This window comes from Harpia harpyja, chromosome 4 (assembly GCF_026419915.1).
Source record: "Harpia harpyja isolate bHarHar1 chromosome 4, bHarHar1 primary haplotype, whole genome shotgun sequence".
Taxonomy (NCBI): Eukaryota; Metazoa; Chordata; class Aves; order Accipitriformes; family Accipitridae; genus Harpia; species Harpia harpyja.
Window position 1 is genome coordinate 51,383,113 of NC_068943.1, and position 21,135 is coordinate 51,404,247.

Here is a 21,135-nt window from a genome sequence, read left to right on the forward strand (position 1 = left end):
GGATGAACAAACATCTCTTAAGTATTGGGCTTGGATGACACTGCACAAACAGAAAGGAGTCTCAGTTCTACATGGCAAATTCTGCTTTGTATTTATATAGTGACTTGATGATGGGGGTGTGCCAGAATGAAAGTATGGTAGGGTTTCTTTCCAGTGTTATTTGTCTTGTTTAAATAAGCTTTTACACAAGAGCTGAGATGGGCTGAGGGTTAAATCAGCTGATTACAAACCAGAATTCCTGTGTTCCTTCCTTTATTTCTGACTCATTGCAAGACTTTGAACCAGTCACTTCAATATTCCTTAGCTGTGGTTTCTCTTGTTTCCACAACAAGCCACATGTTTTTATCTGTTTCATTGTCTGCTTGGTGAGACAGATCCTGTATCATCACAGTGAGGAGTCCACACCACTGGCATCTGTAAGAGCACGTTTTGGAGCACTGTGAATCTCGTTAGTCAAATGCCTGTAAATTACTTAACTGCTCTTTGGGTGAAAGAGAAGTTATTATCTAAAAACAGTTTTGGTGCCTTAAAAATAACTCAAGACTAGCACCAGATTCTTGAAAATAACAAATGGCAGAGATTTTACTTAAGGATCTCCCCATGGGTTTAGCTAGATGAGCTTCTAATGAGCAGGTCTTTTATTTCTGGGATATTCTGTATCTGCCTGCCACAATTATTCATGTGCAAGTCCTAGAGCCAAATTCTGCCCTTAGATGCATGTTTGCTTCTCCCATTGGCTTTCTTGAAAGCTGCAGGCATTTTTCCTAAACCATCATTTGGCCTCCAGTTGTACTGTGGTCATATTTGTCTGTCCAAAATGACTGTGGCTCTCCATTTATAATCTTGTAATTTGTAATCTTTATTGAGATACTGCTGTGGTTTTTCTTTCATTACTGGCATCTTATTGTAATATTGATTTTTTGTTAAATGGAACTGCATTGGTAATTTTGGCTGGCAGCTTCTTGTTTTTGCTTTCTTTTGTATACTTTTTGAGGGTGGGAGAGTATTCCCTGCAGTATATTGAAGCTGATTTCTTCGATCTGACTCTTACGTTTTATCTGTCCAAACAAATTTAATTTTTGCCTAATCTGTCTATGCAGTTCCCAGTCACTATGGTATCTAGGCACTAAATCATAGCCCTCTTCTGAGTGTTTTCTTCTTGTAACGATGCTAACTTCCTTTTTGAGTGAGTGACCTAGTCATTGTCATGCTTTTGTAAACAGTTTCTTCTCTACCTATTGATTTTAGTCTAACATTAGTGACCACCCACTGTTTCAGATTGGGAGAGAGGATAATTGTTATATAGGCATCCACATGCATACAGACACAAACTCATACACCTGCTCTCACAGTGGACGTCATCTTCTGCTGTTTAATTCTCATGGAGGCTTATAACAATGGGTCTCATCTGGACTGGGGCGAGGCTGAGCCTGGAGGACGGGCTGCCTGGAGTGCAAGGCACAGTGAGAGAGTCATGCATGTGTTTTGGGAAATTGTATAGCATTCACCAATGCAAGGAGCTGCAGATGGAGGGTAGACTTCCTGTGCTATTGGGAGGTGATGCTGGCCTGCAAAATAGCTACAGAGTGAATTATAGGTGTTCCTGGCTCTCCCCTATCCTCACTTCCTGGCATCTGTATCCACTGCGGTGGCTGCGAGGGGATGGCACAGGAGCACTGCCAGAGCATTTGGCTGGCAGAGCATAGTGCTTCCTACCCTTACAAGCTGCTTTGCTGCCACCTCCTTCTTGCAGTGCATTTCCTGGGCTTAGCAGTGCTCCCTTCCCTGGCTGTCCTGGTACAACTGCTGCCATGGCCTGGTACCAAGCTCCCGAGCTCTGCTGCTGCATCCCTACCGCCTCCTGTCTCCTGCAGCCTCCTTGCTCACTGCTCAGGTGCCCACTCCTCTTCCTCCTGTTTTCAGCCACATCCTTGAGAAACTCTTTCAGGCTTTTCCCCACTGGTTCCCCACCCTGCACGCTGCCTTTGATGTATCCCAAAGTAACTTCTGCATGCTGCCTGCCCCGGAGGTGTGGGAGGCTCCTCCACTGCCACTCACTGACTCCACTGAGGCAGAAGCCCTGAAATACATTTAGGTGAAGCAAGTCTGCCATTCAGCACAGCAGCTCTCTTGTATTTCACATACCCATTACCCATTGCTTAATTGCACAACAGTTCTCTGAAAGACCTCCAAGCACTTAAGCGTAGTCATCTCGCCCATCACGTGGGGCAATGCCAGGCTGAGGCTGAGTCCTCAGGGGAACTCCATGGACTCAGCACTTTTGCAAAGCAGAGCACTTGTTCAGTCATCTGGAAAGGATTTAGACGCCTACAATTTGGCATTAAAAAGTGCCATGTATGTATATGGAGAACGCAAATCTGAGAAAACCCCCAAATATTTTGCATACAACTGGCAAGTACCTGGTGCCAATAGCTGTAACCACCTCTGTGTTGTTTGGTGCACACTTGCTGTGACAAACAGGACATAATGGATATGCTGCTGTTTGAAAGGGGCAAATCCAGCCCCTATTTCTGAAGAACCATTGCCTGTGGTTTTTGGTCAGGAAAAAAGGACAAAGCCCTCTCAAATCTGGTAGTGCCCCTGTATACCCAGTGCCCAGGAATGCAAGAGTCCATCCCCTGTCTTGCTTGCGCCTCTCTTTGGAACATGAAGGCTGTGCATCCATGTGTGCCAGATGGTTTTCTGGAAAGCATCAAGCCAGTCACTGCTGTTGGTGTTTGGTTAACAGACCTGTACAAGAAAGTGATTCACAGGCTACAGATTTATTGTCAATTTTGTTATGCTTAAGGCAGGCAGTAATTTCAGTTTTCACTGCCATTAGCTAATAATAGTAATTAATTAGTAAATTGTGCCGTTGGGATCTCAGGGTGAACTAACAGGGAAAATGTGAATTAAAAAAAAAAAAAAAGGCCACTAATGTTTCTGAGTTTCCTACCACAACCGAGGGTTTGTGTCTATCCCATCCCTCCAAACTTAATTTCTGAAGAACAACTTACATTGCCCACAGCATTGTGTGGGGAGTATTTGAAGCAAAATGAGAAGGTACACCAAAAAGCATCAGAAAGGTGCTAGGAAATTAAGGGAATCGTAACAGAGAGTTGTGTTACTGTGCTAGCAGCTGGAGGAACAGGGCTGAAATCTACCCTGGGTGAAGTTTCAGCCTTTCCCCTGCCGATGGTGAAGGTCTCCTTTTCTCAAGTGAAGAGTGTGACATGAGACTTGCTGCTGGCAGCTGCTGCCCCACACTCCTTCCGATCCTCCTCTACGTGCCTTCCACTGCACCTCAGTTCCACATTTGCCATCCGTGATATTAAGGGCTGAGCTCTCTCTTATAAGGAAGTGCTGAGTGAATTAAATCTACATTCACATTATTCCTCCCTTTTCAGGATCTGAAAACCTCACATTAAACTAGGAGGGGAGGGGAGGTGGTTTGTTGTTTGGGTTTTTCCCTGATTTTATTGACTTCCCAGTAAGGAAGTTTTGGATATAACACTAAGAAAGAAGAAAACACTAAGATAAATCCAGGGTTTTCAATTCAAGGTCATTTTGAACCCTTTATCTGGCTGCAAAAGAAAGTGGGGGAGAAGAGAATTAAAAAATGTGAATTAGACTGAGTCATTTTCACTATGAATTGTTTGCAGCTGTCAGAATCAGATCTACATAGTTCACTATAGCTCAATTTCCTTTCCAAGTTAATAACACATTGAACAAACATACTATACTAGACTCCTTTTTTTCTTTCAAATAACCTCACAGTGGATCTGCATTCCTGGTATAAAAATGTCTCTATTAGCTTAGGCTATTTATAGAACATCAGAGGGCTGAAAGATAGTTAAAAGTTAATCGATTACCATCAAATAACAGACACTAAAACTCAGTGTATGAAATGCCTTCCTCTACTGAATAAATTAATAGCAAGAGGAGAAATGTACGATCCTGATTTACAGGCTGGCCAGAATCAATTTAACACTCTCCAGTGCAGCTCATCAGCATTCAGAACTGTACAGTTCAGGTGGTACTTTCAGTAGTTGACCCTGTATCTGATGCGACGGGTAGGCAGAAGGCAATATGCTTTGCAGGGAGTACATAAAGGGTTGAGGTGTCCAGCTTCAGCTGAAAGACCTTTGGAAGGACCAGCTCCTGGGATCTAATAACTGCTGCTGAATGGCTCCTCTTGACCTGTCCAAAGGTGGCATTGGGGGATTCACAGATGGAAATTACTCTTTCTACAATCTCCATGTCATGATCTTTTCTTTCTATTGAAATAGTTGAAAGCAATGGTGGGGAAGTGGCACCACCTGTGTGTAGAAGGTAAAAAACTTGGGTTTACAAAATATTAAGATGCTTCTCTAATAATCTTATTTGGTACAGTAAAATGCTGCTCTGGCCTTTATACTCTGTGGCTATAATCATGCCACGGGCTGTGAAGAGAAATAAAATGTTTTATGAAACCAATGAAAATAATTATGGAGGGAAAAAAAAAAAAGCTTTCAGGAACATAAGTTGTTCTTCAGGTCTGAAAAGAAGCAAAAGAACTTAGTTCCCAGATTGCTGCTTCTCTATCATATCTGAAGCAGGGCTTGTGTCCCCCAAAGCTTCTGTTTCTTCTAAGAGTGCCAGTCAGTCTCATAAAAGATACTATTTCTTTGTGGAATTTGCCTTTTTACCAAGGCATTATTTCGAGCAACAGGTTTGGCAGTGGGCAAAGCTACCTGGTGGTTTATCACTTGCAGGCACCACAGGACTTTTGCACCAAGACAGGCACAGCTTGGGTTGATGCTAGTTTAGGGATGGAATTATTTTTGTGACTTTTGGGTACATCTAAATGTAGGGTAGTTTGTTATCATACCTTTAGAGAAAGTGGCTAATGGATATGATGGACCTCCCATTTTAGACATACCCTACAGGGAAGAAAGGAATTCGATTAAATAAAGAACAGCGTCTAAGACAGGATGGTGAGTTTAACATCTGCCCCTGTTGATTGCTGACAGACTGTAACACACAGCTTACAATGTAGGGGAAGTCTTTATTTCCTCTTTTATTGCCGAATATGAACATTTCCAAACAAAGGTGACATTTTTGTATGTCAAAACAAAGGTAGAACTGCATAGCCTTTGAAACATCAAATTCAGATGGAAAATGAGGATTTGGCATGGCTTAATTTGGGCTTTATTAATGCCTTTGGGGTAGAGGGATGGAAGACAGATTAGGGAGATCAGAGCTTTAAAAGTCATAGATCATGCATTTAATAGCTCTAATTCTTAAATACTTGAAGGGTTTCATAAAGCCATTCTCTTCAATTGCAAACTCTTTTCCGCTTTTGACTGTTGCATCTAGACCTCCCAAGTTCTTAAAAGGAGCTTGCAGCTGAAAATCTTTAGACTCTTCCCATACAGCAGTGATCTTGCACCAACAATATGTATGCAGCCAGCATCCTTAAAAGGATCCCATGAGGAATACACATGCACACATAGACACACACTTTCATTCAAGGTGCATATTGTATTATTTTAGGTACTCACCAAATGGGATTTAAAGCTGAAAAAAGAGACTTTTTCCATTCAGTTACATTTTGTGAAGGGCTACAGATTTAGAAAGACTGGATTTAAATGAAGTTACTACTAGATTTTTAAAAAAATCAATTCTGGTGTTATAAGAAATTGATGGCTAGATTTCAAGGTGAATTTTATCTAAAACTGAAATATTGACTAAGGCAATATTAATACTTTGTTCTGTTTTCTTTGTTGAAAACCGCCATTTTTCACCACACTGCATTTTGTCCTGTCCACGATCTTAAAATAATTTGCCACACATTTATTTCAATATTATAGCGCTATTTTTAAACTAGCAGTGCAAAGCAGCAGGTTTTGTAGTAGCTTTTATATAGTATAAGGAGTTTTCTGTAATAAAATCAATATCATAGGATAAATATTCTGAGCTAGAATAATAAGCTACTGATAATTTTGCCCATAATAATAATTTTTAGCATGGCTGTGCTTTTCACAGTGTGATTTTTCTGATTGTATTTAACACGAATTAAGGTAAATTCCAGAAGGTAACATAGCCTGGGACACTGTGACCAACGTGGATGAAATAGCTGAGAGCAGCATGAGAGCACAGTGTAGGGGAAGGATATCAGTAAGATACGGAACTCTGAAAATAAATGATTAGTCATTAAGGGAATGTGAAAGTCGAGGGTAATTTATGACATTATGGAAATAATAACATTAAATGTCTCCCCCCAAACATTTTCTTTCAGGTTATTTAAAATCAAAGGTGCTAAATAAGATAATTTTAGCTGCCTATATACCTTTTCCACAGTGTTTTCTAAGACCAGGCTGCGCAATGTTTATTCATTAGACTAGACCAGGCTGTGCAATGCTTATTGCTTAGACTGCACTCTCGCAGTTGCATGAGCTCTAGAAGAGGTTTTTCTACCCCAGCCATTCATTTGCACCACCTCACCACAGACCACTGCCCTCAGGTGTGCTGATACAAATGTCTCCTAGGCCACCTGGTACCTGAAGTGGTTGGGTTTATAAAATAGGGGATTTGTTTCAGCCTTTTTTTTTTTTATATACCTTTGGAGAGTTCAAAGTTAATTTCTGAGATTAAGGGTTATAAACAAAGGGACTTTTAGAAAGTGCTAATCTCAACCAGAAGTTGTCTTCAGGCTACCCAAAGATGAGTGTCGCACCATTTCTAGGGATTTCTGCCAAGGGTACTGGGCCAGATTCTGCCAGAAGAAATATGGCCCAGCAGGTGCAGTACTTGGATTTGCTCTTTAGTGATGGAGACACTGGGCTTCAATGTTTGAATGAAGTGTGAGCAAATGGGATGACCAGCTGTCAGCATCTGCAAAGCCCAGCAGTGCTCAATGTCCTCAGGGAGGACATGTTGGGTTTGGACACTCAGCCTCACTATTTGGGCTACAGGGAGTACTGGGGCCAAAAGCCTCATCATCTCCTGTTTGTTTGGCTGTTGTGCCAGTGGTGGTGGCAGCGGGGCAGTGTCCCCCCTCAGCTCAGGACGTGGAGCAGTCAGAGAAAGCAGCCGCTGACCGTCTGGCCTGTAATGTATTGAAAAGGCAATTCCAATAATTCATTTTACAACCAAGTGATCATTTATCCTACTAGCAAAATCTGTTCAACGCTGGTTGTATAGGTTATACAGTAATAAAAGTTCAAGTATCCATAAAATTGCCATTGAACTGTAAATTAATGTGAGGTAAAGTTGTTGCCCAAGGGAATAAGCAAGCTTCAGAAAGTTGTGTCCTAAATTAATTAATGCTGAGTTCATCTCTGCCTAGGAAAAGAATGGGTTTATGCTGGTCTTTGGCTGTTGAGCTCAGGGTTTTGTTTTCAAGCAGAAATTGCCATTGTCATCTCTGCTCATTTAAACAGGACTTTGTGAAATCAGAGAAAAAAACAGGATTTTTTTTTTTTTTTTAAGTTATTGCTACATCTGTTTGAATGGGTAGAGCCAATCCATGCCTGCACCACTTCAGGCACCTTGTAATGGTCAAGAGTTTCCTTTTTGCTTAAGCAAAAGTATACATTTGCACTTCATGGTTGCTGATCTCCCTGACCATCATGGCTTGGCTGTCCTCTCACTAACCCCTCCCTTAAAACCTTTGTTTTGGTTTGGGGTTTTTTTTTGTTTCTACTTCACTGAAAAAAACCCAACAGTGGTACTTATAAAGAGGTCAGTTTTAATTATTATGGATAAGGATTAATTAAAAAAAAAAAAAGTACTTGTCCCATTGCCTTGGGAATCAACTGCTTTTTTTAAAAGGTGGGTGAAAAAGCAATTGGGGTATCCAGAGCTACATGCTGCAGTGTGGTCTGCAAAACATCGCTGCTAGATTTGTGCCGTTTCCACAACTGAGGAAGCACAGAACATAGAGGAGCCGTATAATGAGGTATACATAAATTGTTTGCATTCAACAAGTCCTCCACAATGCTTAAATTATCGGGTTCTGTTGCAGCACTTGGGAGTGGTTTGTACAGGGCTTCAGAGCTGCCATATAGACCACCGCTCTGTATTACCAGAAGACTGAAAAAGCTATCTCCTAGATCTCTTGCTAACAAGCTTCAGAGATTTGTATTGAGTAGCTGACTCTTCTCTGCTCACAGCAAGAACCTTTCCACAGAGTTTCTATCACGGGCACTGATGCCAGCCTGCCTGCCGGTGCTGTGCTGAACTGACACAATGGCAAACAGCACTTCCCATCAATTACTAACAAAAAAGAGTCACCATTATTCCCTATCACTGATCAAGCACCCCTAGTCTGCTTGACACAGGATAAAGGCTGAGGCAGCTGGAGCAGGACCTCCACCACACCGTTGGTGGCAGCAAATTCAAAAATAGTTAAAATGTTTTCTGATTCCTCTTCTGCTTTTTAATCCCTTTGTTTTTTTCACACACAAGTTGTTTTCAGTGCTTTTCCTGACTTCTCATTTTTCCTTCCGATCTCTTCCTCTTTCCGTTTCACCTTTGCTTTTTAGTTTTCCCCCCTCATTCTTCTATTTTTCTTTCCTTTCAGTCTCTATTTATTTATTCTGCTTCACAGATTGTCTCTCTGCTTGGTTTTCTTTTTCCCCGCACTTACTATATTCCTTGTGTTTTTGCAGCTCTAATGCTAGCTTGTCTGCCAAAGAATAAACTCCTATTTATGGAAAATATATGCAGCTATATGCACTGCTAAAACATCTTCAGACTGTTTGCTCACAGTCATCCTGCAGAGACAGCATGACACTGTTAACACAAGAACTGAACAGCTACTACTACATTTACCAAAATTAGAGCCAAATGGCACTTAAGCACACACCTATGCAGTCATACAGCTTCTGCAATATGCACATATAGGTTCAGGTTCATCCACCTGGATCTATCTTAAATGAACTGACCTCTTTCCTCCTCTCCCAATGAAACAATGCAGTTTGGTTTTATCTGGAAGACTCCCATGGGTTAGACCTTTAGATGTAATTACCCTACTCTTCCCACACCATTCAATTTGCCCAGGAAGGGATAACAATTAGTTATGCCCTCCAGTGTAGGCCAGTGGAAATACCTGAAGTGGTCCATTGTCAGGTCAAGTTATACTTTTAAAGCACTCTAAATTTGAAGCTGTGAGTAAAAGGTATTATAAGCTGATTTCTTGGGACATATATGAAATAAAAAAGATCAGTATATTGGGGTGGTTTCATCTTGTGCCTCTAGATTAGTGTCCTAAAGCAGCAACACTCCAGGTACAATACCTTTTAAAACATTCTTAGGTTTTCAGCATTGTTTCTTACTGAAGTACGGTAAATAAAAGGGGAGAATTTCAAAGGCACAAAGGGTAGTTCTTCCATTGAAAGTCGATAGAAGTTGTGTGTCTAATTCCCATTTGTGCCTTTGAAAACATGCATGTCCCTGCTTTGCCCATGGCTTTAAATCTCATGTGCACACAAACACAAGCCCCACGTTCCTATTCAACCTTCCACACACAATTTAATTTCCTTTCAGTGTCACAAACTTTCTATGGTAGCTGAAATATGTCAGGGATGTTTTTGTCAAATTGCTGAGACCAGGTTCCTCAGCTCCCACTATGCACTTCTGGGGTGATCGGATCATGATGTTAGAGTCGCATAAGAGCTTATTAGCAGCTGTTGCAGACACTTTCTCTGTGCTCTAAAAACAACAACAAGAACAACAACTCAGCTGGGAAGAGCATATGCAATAGCCTTTTAATCATTGCTTCAACTCACCATGTCATGATGCGTAAGCTTTCTCATCAATGAGGCTAGGAATACAAAACCAGAGAACTTCTTAAATATTTCAAACTCCTGCATCTTGTGAAACAAATTTATGCTACCAGATTAAAAAAAAAATAAAAATCTCTTGGATCAAAAGTGTCTCCTTATCAGGAAATGAAGGACAGGAACAAAAATACCCTCCTTCATCTCCTCCTCTTCTTTTCCCACCTCAAACTTGATGATAAAATTCTGTAATCTGACAACCCGCTGCAAAATGATAGCTGAGTATTTACAAATGGGGCTTTTCTATGCGAGTCTGCAATTAAAAATCTCCCCAACACCAGCCATCTGAAAGCTAGTTAGGCTCTGTCTTCTTTTTGTCGCTATCTGTGCTGCCCAGCTTTGCTCTCCTCCTTTATCTGCCACAATTGCGAAGCCAATGCGAATGGCCACGCAGAGGGGTACATAGGCAGCTGTGGGATGCAAATGCCAAGCTTCAGAGTCTGTTTATTCAGCAGTGGCAGGGAAGTCTGTTGCTGGTCACTAGGCTGGAGATGTGCCTACAGGCTTGGTGTTCAGCTGTCCTGCTTCTCCACAGCCCGCTTCATTGAAGTCACAGTGATGAATTTGTTTCCTTTCATAATAACTCAGACAATAAGGATGTTGCTAAATTTTTATGGACCCAAAAGGCAGGGCTGTTGGTTGATATTTGTTTGCAGTGGAGTTACGATTTGTATGACCACAAAGTTGCCCCTTGACTTAAAGTCCAATGTCGCAAATTTGCATGCTTTGCAGTCAGTGAATGGAGCTCGGCAAGGTAAAAGTGGCCAGCAGATGTCTCTCAGGATATTCCTTTGCAGACACTGCTCTCCCAACTCCCTTTCTTTCCTGAGGTTCCAGAAACTGGGCTTGGTGGGTTATGAGAAATGCTGTATCTTACCCCTTTGCCCAATCTCTGCAACTATTACAGCCCCAAATACACAGCTTTGTAATATTGAGGGTTTTTTTAAGCTACAGCCTAAATTAAGGGAATGTTTTATAAGGATTAAAAAAAGGCAAGAGAAGGCAGATCCTTTGTGTCTTCAGAACATTTCATGTTTGTTTACAGCCTTTGAGAAAATGAAACAATGTCACTCATGGGGGCATACAATGTTTTAGATCACTTTTGACTGGGAAAATCATTAACATTGCTGGGATTCTGCTTCATTTTGCATGGGAGAATTGGTAGATGGCAGGAAAAATATTCTGTTTGCAGGTGCAGGCTGTGTCGACATGAGGCAAATCTGCTAATCAAGCTGTACCTGCCGAGCTATGCTGGCAAATTTTTCCTCGGGTAGGCTTGGCCTAAGTATGAGCTCTTTTCGTTAGCTGGCTGTATATTATCCTCTGTATTTAGATGGAGAAACTGCAGCCGTGAGGATAAGTGGTTGCTCATGGCACTGAAGGAATTAGTTTTAGAGGTGGAAGTGGAAGGCTGGAGTCCCCTGGTCCCAGTCATGTTCACACCCGACCGCTGCATTTTGGTTTGGATGGGGTTTAAAGCTCACCACTTAGGTCATACAGAGAATGCATACAGTATTATCATTTAGCAGGAGCTCTCCATTGGCATGATCCATGTCTTTCAGAATACAATAGTCCATCACCAATCCAATCATCTTTCTGTGACTGAGGGGTTTATGCAATTATAAAAAAGTGGATGATTTGAATGTTCTGTCCCTCTTGTGGAATTATGTTTGGAATTTATCCGACAAGACAAGGAAGGGATTTTGTTTGTTTTGTTTGATCATTTCTTATCACAGAACTTTGTTTGACTCAAACCACAATGATACAAGCATTCAAACACCACCTTCAGATGTAATATTGATTTATAAAACAGCAGTGCACAGCTGCTAAGCTTCACTGTTTCATACAGGAGGTCTTCAATTCCCAACAAATTACTGGCATTTCTACCTATTTACAAATTAATGTTTCCTGTGAACCTTGTGCATTTCATATTATTCTAGTCTGCTTTCTTCAGTTTCTGCTTAGAAACCTTGTGTGAGTGTGCATTATGCAGTGATAGGGCAGCTTTAGAGCATCAGTTAAATTGGAGTTAAATAAAAAAAATCTAGATCAACGTTTATCCTTAGGCAAGTTATGCACTGAGTGAAATTAAACCACTATACGTACTTGTAGATTGAAGAATCAGAGGTGGAGGATGGGTCAGAAACACTAAGATCAAAGTTTTTCTTCTTTGAAAAAAATCTCTTTGAAAAGCCCCCATGCCACCTATTCTGCTTGTTAATGTTTTGACTGGAAGTGTCTGGCAGTGTCATCATCATCAGAATATTTTTAAAGACTTTTTTTTTTTTTTTTGAGCTGACTCTAATAGCAAAGCAATGTATCCTTAGCAGCCTCTGTTATATGTCTCTTAAGGGAATATTTTTGTTAATTGCAAATATTTGATTGACAAACATGGGATGCAATTAGTAGGCAGGCACAGTAGGAATGTGCAGTGAACTGGATCTCTGAACCAACAGATCTCAACTCTCTCAGCTTGATCTGAAATAGGCTAGAGCATTTAAACCATATGTTTCCCTCAAACTTTTTCTTTCCTCTGAAAATTCCTTATTTCCCTCAACTAACCTTCTTTCACTCTCTGCACCAAGGGAGCTAATTCATCTACTATGATCACGTCAAATAAAGGCAGAAAATTCTACACAAGCTTCAGACTTATGCTGCTTTTTGACCGTGGCAGTAAAAATTAATGTGGACAAGACTATACATGCCAGTTGTGCCTTACAAAAGCCCTAGGTGAAAGAGAATACAATCTAATTTAACTTTAGACATTTTGAGCTTAATGGTCTATTTAAACAACCTGGTACCATCTGACTACATTTATCAATTATATTTCTTTTTATTTATACAGAGTACTGTCTTTCTGGAAAGGCTATAATTAAAACTTATCTAGATAAATTGTGCTCAGATTCTGTGGCACGAGAAGGAATTCAAAGGATTTCAGTGTTTTTATGTGTTCTTTTTCATAAAAAAAAGGTTGCTCTTAAATCTTTAAAAGGAAATAGATTTTCATAATTAGAATAACTTAATTGCAATAGTTTTCATAATTACAGCTAAGAATTACCAACAGGCAATGCAGTGTGGTCTTTAGGTTAAAGTGTTGACACCCCAGAAAAAAATTCTTTCTGGGTAAGCAATACCTCTTCTCTCAGGGAAAGGATGCTCATTCCCCTACTTCTTATGGTAGTGGTCATTGGTGGGAAAACTGCCTCTGAGGAATTCATCAGTTCTTTGGGTTTTCAGGTGGTTTCTGCTCGGTCTTTGTGATGTCATAACCATCTCTGCAATAGCCCCGCATGAAATCACATGCCAAGCATTGTTGAGCTTAGTGAAGAATGAGCAGCAGGAGCTTTGTGCACCTTCAGATCTTATGCAGGGAGATCTATGCTGCACTACATGCTCCAACGCTGAGGCACCTGCAGAAGCTCAGGTGGCAAAAGCAGCCCAGTGTGGTGGCTCAGAGCAGGTGGGGGATGTCATTTACCCTGCTGAGAAGCTTGTTTGCAGCTGTCTTGGGTACATCCACAATCAACTTCGGCGTACAGTGCCATGTCAGGAAGATACTTTTTTACAGCTAAACTGCAATATTATTTTTCTTAGACACTGAGAAGTATGGACCCCATTTGGCAACTTCTTCCAGTCTGAGTAGGAGTGCTTGGCATGGGCGAAGCAACAGAAGCTAGACCTACCCTTCTGCATTAGTATTTGTAGTGTGGTTTATTGTATTGTAAGGGAGTAGTCTGAGGAAAATGGAGAGGTCACTCTCTCCTCTCTATTATTTTTTGTATGGCATCAACCAATCTTACCATAACCTAATTGTTATTTGTGGAAGTTCCAAATCTCTTTGAGATCTCTGGCAGTACTCTCATGAGTAACATGAGTTTGTATATACCTACATCATCACACTCCATTAGAGCATGCATATTTATAAAATCACATGAAGGGGCTAATGAAGCTTTGCTCATTTTGGAAGGGCCCGATCCCACAACATTTACTCCTGCTGGGGACTACTCATGTGATTAAGGCTGACTCACATAAGTGTTGCAAGATCCAGCCTTTAATTTGCAAATCCCAATAATGGTATGTGTTAATCAGACACTTCATCAGTGAAAAGAGTGCTAGATCCATAGTAGCTGTATGGTAAGGCTATAAATACAAGCTAGATTTCTTAAAAACTTCCTTACAGAATTTTGTCCCTACAAGGGAAAATGTTATCTTGCTGCCATCTGAGTCCTGAATGTAAAATTTCAGATTTGTTGTAAGTAGCCCCACAGAACTAATAAAAAAATAATTTCCATCTGTAACATTTCATGCCATGTATTTGTAACCCTCTTACTGAAGCAATATTTAACAGGGGCATTTAAAAAATATTCTTTTTAGTAGGTTTGATGGTATTTTTACATAAGGGCAGTTAATAAAGGTCTATTGCAAACCCACAATAATTTAGACAGACCTTCATGATGAACAACTTTGGTATGGCAGAGTTACTTTAAATGCTGATCCAGGTGCATGCTTGGACTTGTCAAGGTTGCCCTTAGTGAGGACTGGTCCCCTACAGATAATTCTTTTTTCACACTGGAGCCGTTGTTGTGTCTCTCTGTTTAAGCGCTTGTCAGAAAATGTCCACAGTTAGGCTGCGCATAATGTATACTGTCAATTTGTAAAATTTTTCTATGTGACTGTGTTGAAAGAGGGACTTTGTCACAGGTTTCCTGTTCACAACTCCACAATTTAAATTTTAGTGTTTTGTCATGTTAATGTAATTCACTTAAAATATTTAAATTGTCCTTAATTAATTGAGGAGGGAGATTATCATTGTGGTGAACTTGTAGGCAGCGCGTGGAACATTACTGACACCATTTTGGTGAATACAGGTGATGAATGGTGTTGACATGAACGGCTGCAGTTACACAGTGTGCGTATACACAAATTATACCGCCATGTGCGTTCCTCTGTGTTATGAAAGCCTTTTGTTTATATATACCCAGCTATACATTTACACATTATGTAAATAAACACACATATGCCCATGCAATTTAATTGAATATATGGCTATGGGTTAAGAGGCATGTTACTCTGATGAAAAACATCTTATGGTACAGAGTAAAAATATTTCCAACGTGCTTTTGAGCATCCTGTAGAATTTAAGAAGGAACTGCAGAGATTTCTTTAAGGTGGTGGTTCAAATCATTTAATAGGAGGGCATGGTATTCTTCCAAAAGCTTGAGGCTGTTGAATGGCAGTCTTAGAAACCCATCGAGTTTCATCTTTATTCAACTCCTTTTATTCTTATTCAATTGTGAGCTTTTCCATTGATCTTTGGTGCATGCAAAATGAAACATTACGCTGTGAGTTTTGTTTCAAATAGGTACATACTTTTAAGGCAATGTGCAAGAAATTATGCATGTGGATTAGTCTTTCCAACCACAAATCCCCCCCAAACTGACCCAAGCATCTCAGGGTGGAACGAAAAGTTGCCCCAGGTGCATTCAGACAGCCTTGGAGGTGCAATATGGCTCTTTGATGTGCTGAGAGGGAGGCACTTGAGCAATGGGCTACCCGTGCCTCCTACCCACTCTTCCAGGCGGTTGGTGCCGCCGTGGCATGCTGTGCCCGGAGGGGCCTGAGGAGGTGGTCTCCCACTGGAAAAATGCCTTTGGAAGCTGCCGGAGGTGGTGAAGCCACTGCTGAGCTGCACTGGGAGGGAGCTCTTGCTGGACCTCCATCTGGGGTTGCGTTGCATGTGGTGCACCTTCTCCCTGGTCCTCATCTGGGAACAAGGGGGGCCTGTGGGGCAGTAGTATCTGTTCATCTTGGTGCAAGGCATCACAGGCCATGACGCAAGGTGACACGTCTCACTCTGGCAGAGCCCAGTTGCGTGTGTCTGCCTCACAAAGAAATCTCTTCTTTTGCTTTTTGTTTGTTGTTTTTTTCCCCCCATCTCATGCACTCAGCTGGGGTACCTCTCTTCCAGCTGTTCTGTGACACCGCGCAGCCATCAAATGTTGGAAACCAGGATCAGAGAGCAGCAGTGACAGACTCCCTGGTGCAGGCAGGCCCGGTCCCAAATCTATTGTTCGTACGAGAAAGCTCAGCAGAGTGCCTTGACAGGTTTTTAAAGCACTAGAGAACTTTACCAGGAAGTTTTCTTCCTTTTCTACTCTTTTCCCTCCCTCTGCCTCAAGCCAGATGCAAAACGTGTGCCGTTTTAGCAATTAACAAAAAGGGGAATATTGTTGCTTCTGAACACACGTATGCACACATACACATGGATAATCAGGTGTGTGAGAATCAGCAGTCCCTCTGCATGTGAGGGCTTACACTGTGATGCTTTGTAGTATTGCATTCAGACACAGTGTTCTGAGTGTCTTTGTTATCATCGCCTGATAAATAAACAGCCCTAAAATTACAGAACTTATTATGGTAATTGAGTGAAGAAAAGGAAATGCAAACCCTGCCTCACTATCTATTACATTGCCACTGCTAAAGTTGCCTAAACCTGTGCTACTCAAATGATATTGTAATATTAGCCTTCTTTCTTTTTTCACAATGATTGTTTTCTGTCCATCTCAAGCTGGATGTCAGTTCATTTAGATTTACATCAAGTAGTAAATTAAAATAATCACTCAGCAAACACTCTCAGCTCAGTTTTCTCTTTCAGTCAGGAGTTGCAAGAGATGCTTGAAGCATTCAAGCAGAAAATATTGCTGTCTAGATATTTGTCCTCTGGGTGATAAAGGAGGCATTGTCTTGGGACCCACTCAGGCCTCGGAGCTGATAGTAGCTGTGCATCACAGCTGTGAAGTGCGCTTTGTTATGTGTCTGAGGATTAGGGTTCAGGACCTTGTTTTTCTTGAAATACCAGACTGATCAGAGCTGCATATGTTCGGGGGAAAGCAGAGGTCGATGGTTCTCTGTCCACATTTTTACTAGATTATTCTTGGACAGAACTCTGGGAGAATACCCTGCAGCTTAAACCATCCCAAGAGTTTTTCATATTCTGCATTATAACCATCATGGAAAAAAGGCTGTAGTTTATCTATCTGCATTTGAAACAAAAGACTACAGCATCACAGACACTCTGGGCTTTGGACCCATGCTGGAACAGGCTGAATTTTGCTCCTTTGTGTTCCATTTACAGTACAGCTGCCCATTTAGAAGCACAAATGCACCTTGATATAATAACCAAATCCAAAGAATGTCTGGCCTTAAGGATAGCACAGTCAATCTTCAGATCGACAGTTAATCTCAAAGCAAGGTTAGAACTGGGGTGGTGTACAGAACAAGAGGTTGGGGGGGACAAAAAAAAGGCTGTTCTGTGTCTCTCAGCTGCCTGTTTCAGAAAAAGAGGATGTGGATTTCTTTTTTCTATTTAAAAAATTAATCTGCATCTTCTTTCCCACCCCCAGCAAAACAAACAAACAAACAAACAACAAACCACAAACATTTATTTTGGCAAAGATGTGTACAGAAGCACTCTTAGTGAAGATGCTGTCACGAATTAAGGTAATACATCCATTACAGTCAGTGAGTTGAAGTCTGAGTAAAGACTGCAGGATCTGGGCACTATCTGCTCAGCCTTTGTAGCAGCACAATATGGGAGTTTGTGGAATTGAGGATTTGGGGCCAGACTGTCACCTCACTTATGTTGGTGTGATACCACAGAAGCTAACTGGATTTTACTGATAAACAAAGGACTATTTGTTGCAAGTGAATGTACATATATATATTGCAAAATCAACTTTCAGTATCAGTCTGAATCTATCCCTTCCAGAATGGGACCCTGATCAATAGGCAGGATATTGCCTTTGAAATTTTTAACGTTAATCATATAACCCTACTGATGGGATGGAAGTGAGAACAGCATTTGCCCATATGCAGTATAACACCTAAGGATTGGTTGCACGTATTTCTCTGCTTGCAAACATGTCAGTATGCACAACTTTTAACCCCATCAAACTTCTGCATAAATTCTGAGGGCCACCCCATACTTCTTCACTTTTAAAACTAGGCCAGCATGGAAAATGGTTCCTTCTGTCATTCAAAATACAGACTCTACATACCAAAATTGTCTTAAGCCTCAAGTCTGGAATTACCTCCCTCCCATGGAGTAGGGCATCTGCTCCACCCCTTTGGAGCTAGGGGAAAGGCCTGAGTAATGTCTGCAAAATGAAGCCTGGCTTTAGTCTTTGCTCAGTTCTTCCCATCCACCCTTCTGCCATGGAGCGATCCCTGCCCAGCATTGGGCCTGCACATCCCTACTGTGGCTCCTCTTTCAGGCTTCAAGTCGGTGGGGTGGCTCAGGTGCTCCTCTCTCCATGGAGAGGTGAGCTTGGAGCTGTGCTCCAAGGCACCCTGGAGGTGATTTGAGACATTAGCTTGAGCTTACTGGGCTTAATGAATGGTGTGAGGTTACCATCGTGACAGAGCACCAGCTCAGGCTCAGCAGTAGACCAAACAGCTCCTGAACATGCTCTCACCCGTCCAGTCTTTTTATGGATGTCATTGCCACTCAGGGGAGACTTGGCAATTTTCAGTTTTGGTGGTCTTGGCAAGAATGATCCAGAAGTACTTTTTCTGCCTAGACAAACTGGTTTCCAAGTGACAAAGAAAGAGTGACTGCAGCAGGATGTAGATTGAGGAGCCTTGGTCAGAAATCAACCTGTGTAATTATTGTTTGAATTAAGCTCTAGGCTCCCAACATAGTTATCCATTTGTGTTCTCATCCTCTGTGTTGCTAAACATCCTCCTGCTCCACTGCACTGCCATGTGCCTCTTCTAAGGGTTTATGCTGGAGACAGGATGTGCATAGACCAAAGCGGTGCCACGTGGCATAGGGGAGAAATGATTTCTTGTTACTTCACTGTCTGCCTGGCAGAACTGATTTGCTGCATTTGTGCATTTCTGCCTACAGAAAGCTACATCATATTAAGGCATTTATCTTTGGAGATATGCTAATAGCAAACTTTCAGAAAAATCATAGAGTAGCAGTCAGTGTGTCATTTGTTTATAAGTAGTCTTTTATATTTAGGTGTTTTCCTTCACTTCTACTTCCTCCTTTCTTAGGAAATGACCACAGGGTACTGACCTCTGCTTTTGTTCTCACAGAAATCCTCTTTCTCTGTTTTATTTGTCATGTGGCTTTTTTTTTTCCTCACTAGATTTTTTAAATGCATTTTGGTTTTTTTTTTTAATGCTTTGAAAAGATCTGGTTTATCTTTTCTCACTCATGGTAGTACAGCTATCCAACAGTCCTCTTTTCTCCTTGAGTTGTTGCTACTGATGGGGTTCCTTTATTACAATATTTTCCATGCATTTTTCCCCTTCTTTCCTAAACCAGTTTTTCCTCTTGTTTGTCTGTCTCATACTTCTTTTCTTCTTCCTCTACCCTGGCAAGACATATTAGAGGTGCCACTTACTTTTTCTCTCTAATCCCCCTCCGCAGCCCTCAGCTCTGCTTCCCCCTGCCCTGCGGAGACTGATACCCCTGGTGATGCTTTCCCAATGCTGCTGGGCCTGGCTCCGTTCCCTTTTTACCATACCTCTGCTCTCCTCTGGTCTGTCACACTCTGTAAACAGCGTGACACGAGCACTGTGCACAGAGTGACAGAGCTGTGCTGGGAGGCAGAGCACTGTGGCATGATGGCCCGAGCTGCTCGCACTGCCCAGACACTGCCAGCAATGCAGTACTGGGCAAGGAAGGACATTGGCAAACAGCAGGAACACTGCTTTTCAGCAAGGTCCGCCTCACTAAAGTCAGGGAGCCCTCTGATGACTTTTGGGGATTTTTAGCTAAAAACACAAATCAGGCTCCTCTCTCAAAGCTGGACAACAGAAGGGGGAATTCCCTTGTTGATTATGTTAAAAAAAGAGAAAGACAATTTCCTGAATGAAGGAAAAAGAAAACCTGCTGGGGCAGAAGACAGCTACAGCCTCCAGCTCCTTATGCAAACTCACATCGCTGAAGAGAGTGGGAGGCAGAGACGTGAAACCTTCTCCTACTGGTACCTATTCCCTCTGCTTGAGTGAAAGAGACAGAGGGGCCAAGATATTTCAGTGTAAGGTATTTTGCAGGTGTAAACTGGCATACCAGTAATTACATTATCTTTATGGATTTATATCAGCTGAAAATCAAGTCTCAGAATTTTATCTGATTTGAGTTCTTAATGGAAAAATGTATAAGCATTCACGCAGGCATATCATGACGCTTACTGAAGTTACTTGAAGCATACATAATTTTCTAGATATCTCAATACCAATATGAATGTGGAATAGCTGAAATTATCAAAATATTGACTTAAAACCCTATGCAAAATGAAACACTTTTGTTTGTGAGTGGAGTGGCTTGGGGTTTTTTTGCTGCTGTCACCAATTACTGCCATCAGGGCCCAGCATAAAGCCAGGCACTGGAAGGGGGAATTCCCTTGGTTCTTTGCAATAAAAATAAAAAAGAAAACAAAAAAGAGAGATAATTTCCTGACTGCAGGAAAAGAACTACTGGGGTAGAAGGTTACCAAGGCCTCCGGCTCCTTGTGCGTAGCTGAAGAGAGTATTCAGAGAGTTCAAACACAAGTAGGAGATCTCAGAGTGCAGGAAACAAGCAACATAGTACGAGGTGAGAGAATTAAGCACAGAGCAGGAGGGCAGTTACCCCGTCTGCATCCATTCCTGGCAAAAGAGGTATCCCACAAATCCTTGAAAGAGACATCTTACAAAAGCTTCATTATAAGCTCTTGCTAATTTGAGAAATGTCAGGAATGGCAATATTATTTTCCACTCAGTTGCAGGATCTCTGTGTGTGTATCTGATTAGATGGTACCTTCTGAAAAATGCGAGCAGTCTGTGGTAAAGTCTTCGTACGGCACCTGACAGAACGACATCACTCCAGTATAAATAAATGAGATTTGTAATGTCTTTATTGTATAACAAAATCTCAGTATTGTGGCTGCTGCTATGAGACATGAAGAACTATGCCTGTTTTCTGCCATAACAGTTGTGGATTCACATTAGGATAACCCATTCCTGGTGCATTCCTGCTGGAGATGGGCTGAGATCCACAAGAATCTCTGAATTACTTGCTCTAGTTCAATATTAGGAAATACTGGAAATATGCAAATTGTAGGCAAAACCAAGTGCCTTGCATTTGAAGTTTTCCTCCCTCTAACAACACAAATATTGTCTTGATATTCTTCTAGAGCTTGCTTGGTGATAGTGGGATCTCACGGTGGGTTCCCTTTTGCATACAAAGTCAGCTGCTTTCTAAGTAGTGCCGTGCATATTCCAGACTAAAAGGGCAGCTGAAAAGACAGACTTAGCT

General features: G+C 41.5%; 1 long non-coding RNA gene across 1 annotated transcript in view; it reads left to right on the forward strand.

The window, feature by feature from the left end:
* Positions 1–21,135, forward strand: part of LOC128141451 (uncharacterized) — a 56,930-nt gene that overhangs the window by 26,171 nt on the left and 9,624 nt on the right. The gene's annotated exons all lie outside the window — the stretch shown is intronic.